This window comes from Phascolarctos cinereus, unplaced genomic scaffold, assembly GCF_003287225.1.
Source record: "Phascolarctos cinereus isolate Bilbo 61053 unplaced genomic scaffold, phaCin_HiC Scaffold_1;HRSCAF=81, whole genome shotgun sequence".
Classification (NCBI taxonomy): Eukaryota; Metazoa; Chordata; class Mammalia; order Diprotodontia; family Phascolarctidae; genus Phascolarctos; species Phascolarctos cinereus.
Genome location: NW_027555514.1, coordinates 274,883,624 through 274,888,218, shown reverse-complemented (window position 1 = coordinate 274,888,218; position 4,595 = coordinate 274,883,624).

Genomic DNA, 4,595 nt, shown 5'->3' with positions numbered 1-4,595 from the left:
CCCTCTTTGCGTCTCCACCCCCCATTCCTCCACCAAAAATACAGTAGCTTTAGGGAAAGAATGATGGGAAAATAAGACAGGAATAAGAAATAAGAAGATTCAGAAAAACCCAATAGAAGAGCAGAAAAGGAAATGAAGAAAAGAGGGAGTAAAAGTAAGATGAGAAGGGGGAAAAGAGGGAAAGGTGAGGAATAGAATTGTGAATCTCATAGAAAATGACCATAAAAAGGTATCCAGTCCAACAGCTCTGAAAGAGACACATTCAGTGTCCACTTGAAGACCTATAGTGAAGAAAAACTTACTGGCTGTTGAGGCAGGCAATTCTATCATTTCCCATCTCCAAGTCTTTGCATAACCAGTCCCATGACTGGAAAGCATTGCTTTCTCAACCTCAGCATTGCTGAATCCCTAGACTTTCTTCAAAGTAAAGGTTAGGGCGACCTTGCCCATGGGGTTTTTCTGATCTTCTTTTAGTTATGTCTTTGCATTATTTTGTACATTTTTGCATTTACTTGTTTGTTTACATGTTGTATTCCCTTAAGTAGAATGAAAGTTCCTCCAGGGCAGGGATGATTTTGTGTTTTGGAGTCCCTAGCACCTAGCAGAGGGAATTTCAAGGAGACACTTAACAAATGCATGAGAGATCTTTACAAGAATCTATCTAGGCTGGCCAGCCTGGGGCATTTGGCCTGCTCCGTATTGGTGGAGAGAATGCTGAGCATGCTGACCTGTAAAGAGTGGAGTTGATGTGGAAGAATTTTGGAGAGAAGAGATTCCTATTTTTTGGGACAAGCAGGGAGGGATGGGGTGGTGGAGAGAGACAGAGACAGACAGAAAGAGACAGAGAGACAGGAGAGAGAGGAGAGGAGAGAGAGAGAGAGAGAGAGAGAGAGAGAGAGAAGAGAGAGAGAGAGAGAGAGAGAGAGAAAAGGAGATTTTGGAAACTTTAGACGTGTAGGGAAAACTAGCTTTTCAACTCAAAGCACCTCATACTTGGCAGCCTGGTTACAGATTACTAAGTCCCTCTAAGGAGAAATGACTTGCACAGGTCATACAGATATTAGGTATCAGAATTGTAATTTGACCCAAGACCTCTGGCTCTACTTTCTGCTCTCTCCCAGTGCCTCTTTTAGGGCAAGGGGAAGCCATGAAGAGTTCTGTTAGATGCTCAGAAACAGAAGAACAACATGAAGGCTCTCACATGAAGTGTTCTTGCTCCTGGCCTCTCTTTCTCCTCACACGTTCTTCACAGTTTCCCTCACCATCCATCAAGCTCTAGACATTTACATTAGCAGGAAGCCAAGGACCCATCTGGCAGGCAGCCGCAAAGGAGGTGAAGGCAGAGAGTCCCAGAATAAGAGCTGAAAGGACCTTAGAGGTCATTGAGTCCAGCCCCCTCATTTTCTAGAGAATGAAGCTGAGCTGGACTTGTCTAGGGTCACACAGCTGCTAAGTATCTGAGGCAGGATTCAAATTCAGATCTTCTTGTCTCTAAGTCAGGTGTTCTATCCACTGAACCATCTGTCCTCTCCATGCCCAGGGTCCACCATCATTCCAGTTCTCCCTCAAAAGCCTAGAGAAAGTCTTGACTGAGCCTCACCAAGGAAAGCTCTTGCCTTCTTCTCTGCCATTTGAATGGAGACAGAAAATACCCATTATTTGCCATGCAGAATGGCTGCTGCTCAAACACCAGCCTCTCAGAATCCTTAGGAAGTCATTATTTAGAACCATTTGACAGTATCCATTTTTCCATTACAGCTCTTAATCTTCTCTCTAGGGTAGAGATGATGAAGATGAGGATGATAATAATGATGAATCCACCACCCACCAGTCACCTTCCTCCCCCAATAAACTATTACCCCTAAGATAAAAAACAAACCCCTCTGTTTAGAATTCACAACCTGGCTTCTGCCAACCTTTCCAGTTTTATTATTTATTACTTCCTTTGATTCGGCCAACAGCCCTTTTCAAGTGATACTCCATGGCCCATCTACTTACCTTTGGACTGGCTGTCCTCCACACCTGAAATGTACTGCTTCCTCACCTCCACTTTTTTAGAGTCTCCAGTTTCACTCCAAGATTATTTCAAACACCACCTCTTAGAGGAGGCTATTTCTCACTTCTTCTTCCTCTTCTCCTCTCCCCAACTACTTGTGCCTTCACTGTCTAAATTACTTGGCATTTATTATATACCTATTTTGTCTCTAGGGTTTGATTTTGTCAACGGAAATGCCATTAGAGGTTCATTACCAAGGGGCTGATCTGAGGTTGAAACCCAAGTCTTCTGATTCTCAATCTTTCCAATGTGCTGGTTCATCAGTCACTTTCCTCTCTGACCATTCCATTGGGTTGCATAAGGATATTGAGTATAGAACTGGGAGAGGCTGGATGCTGAATTCAGAAACTCAGCTTTGCAGTTATTACCCTGATGTTGGACTATTTTAGGAAAACCTTTCTTAGAAAAATAGCCAAGTTGGGGGAGGGGGGATATCTAGACTAAGATGGTGAAGACGAAACACATTCATTATACTTGTTATATAGGGAGATTCTCAGCTTTAGGGGAAAGATGGCAAGGAATAAGAAGATTTACATTGTAGTCTTGGCTCTGGACAATTCAGTTTAATAAACGTGTATCAAGTGTCTATTACGGGCCAGACACTGGCCAAGATGGTGGGCATACAAAGACAAAAACAAAACAGAGCCTGCCCTCAAGGAGCTTACATTCTATTTGGGTGGAGGGGGATATGATATGCATTCAGGTAAGGAGGTGCAAAGTACATACAACTGTAATTTCAACTGAGGGGATCAGGAAAGCACTAATGTAGCACTTGGCATCTAAGCTAGGCTTTTGAAGACATCTAGGGATGCTAAAGGTCCGAGATGAGGAGGGCATTCATCCCAGACATGGAAGACAGTTTGTGCTAAGGCATGGAAATAAGAGCTGCCATGTTGTATACAGGGAGGTTGGCAGACTAGTTTGATAAGAAGCACAAGAGTGTGGCCAATCTTTCACCAGCCAATGACCAGCCACCCTTCCTATTCCATCAAGGAAACACCATACTTCTTAAAGAGATAACAGGTCATAGGCCAATTTTGGGTGTCAATGAATACATCAACAGCTCAGTTATCTCTGTTACCTGCCCCTTGGTTATATCAACTTGGGAGGAAGCCAATTTCTCTCTGCTGTGTTTTGATTACCATTCCTAGAGCAAGTGGTGGAAGATGGCAGTGGTAACGAGGAAGGGTGGGTAGGGTAAGCTTACAGTAACATGAGAAGATGCTGGTGAAGCACGTTTGGGTGATTGGGACTGGCCTCCATCTGATGAACATGGGACGGCATGGCCTCAGGATGGGACAGGAATGTCTGATCGGGAATAGGTCAACGCTTGCTGGCTGATTGGAAGCAGGATAATTTTGTTGTTTGGCTGTTTCAGTCATGTCTGACTCTTCATGACCCCGTTTGAGGTTTTCTTGGCAGAGACACTGGAGTGGTTTACCATTTCCTTCTCCAGCTCATTTTACAGTTGAAGAAACTGAGGCAAATAGGGTGAAGTGACTTGCCCAGGGTCACACGGCTAGAAAGTGTCTGAGGCCAGATTTGAAGATGAGTCTTCCTGACTCCAGGCCTGGCGCTCTATGCACTGTGTCACCTAGCTGCTCCAGGAGGATAATACCCTTTTTTGAAATAAGGAAGCCGCTCAGTTACCAACTTGCTTTGTAACCTTGGGCAAACCACTTTAACTCTGAGTCTTTGTTTCCTGATTTGGAGTAGGTAATTTTTAAAATTCAGAGGGTCATAGATTTAGAGATGGAATGGACAATAGAAACCATGGAGTCTAGACTCATTTTGCAGATGAGGAAACTGAGGCCCAGAGAATTTCAATGACTTGCCTGGGATCAAATCCTGAGGCAGGATTCAAACTCAGGCCTTCCTGACTCCCAAATCTGATTCACTCTCTATTGCATCATCCAACTGTCTGGGTACCTTTCAACTTACCATCTTTTGATCTGGTCTATGAGCTATATAGTATCATCACAAAAGACACCATCTTTTTCTTCCAAACATTACCCTGCCTTTATTCACCCTCACCCCTCCGAGCCAGAAACAGACTACAGCTACTCCCCTAGACAGATAATTAGGAATTTTTCTTTCATGAGGCATCTCTTACAAACCAAGGTTACTTGGTGCAGTGGGTAGAATGCTGAACTTGGAGTCAGGAAGGCTGCTGCATGACCCTGATTAATTATCCACTTAACCTCTTGGTTCCTCATCTGTAAATGGAAGGGCTTGGATTAGAGGGCTGCTGAGGTCCATTCGAACTCCAGAGACAGGATTCTGTGAGCTTGGGCAGGTCTCTTTGCTACCCCGAGCCTCAGTTTCTCCATCTGTAAAATGAGGGGGTCAAACGATATGACTTCCAAGGCCCCTTCCAGTTTGGGTCTGTGACTGAGCGTGGGAACAAAATGGAGGAGTAGAGGAAAGACCGGCCAAAGAGAATGGCAGTTTATTAAAGTCAGAAAGCTCTGAGCCCCTCACTGGGGTAATGACTCTTCAGGTTCCTCATCTTGGAGAATGGGGGCAAGCCCAGAGTGGG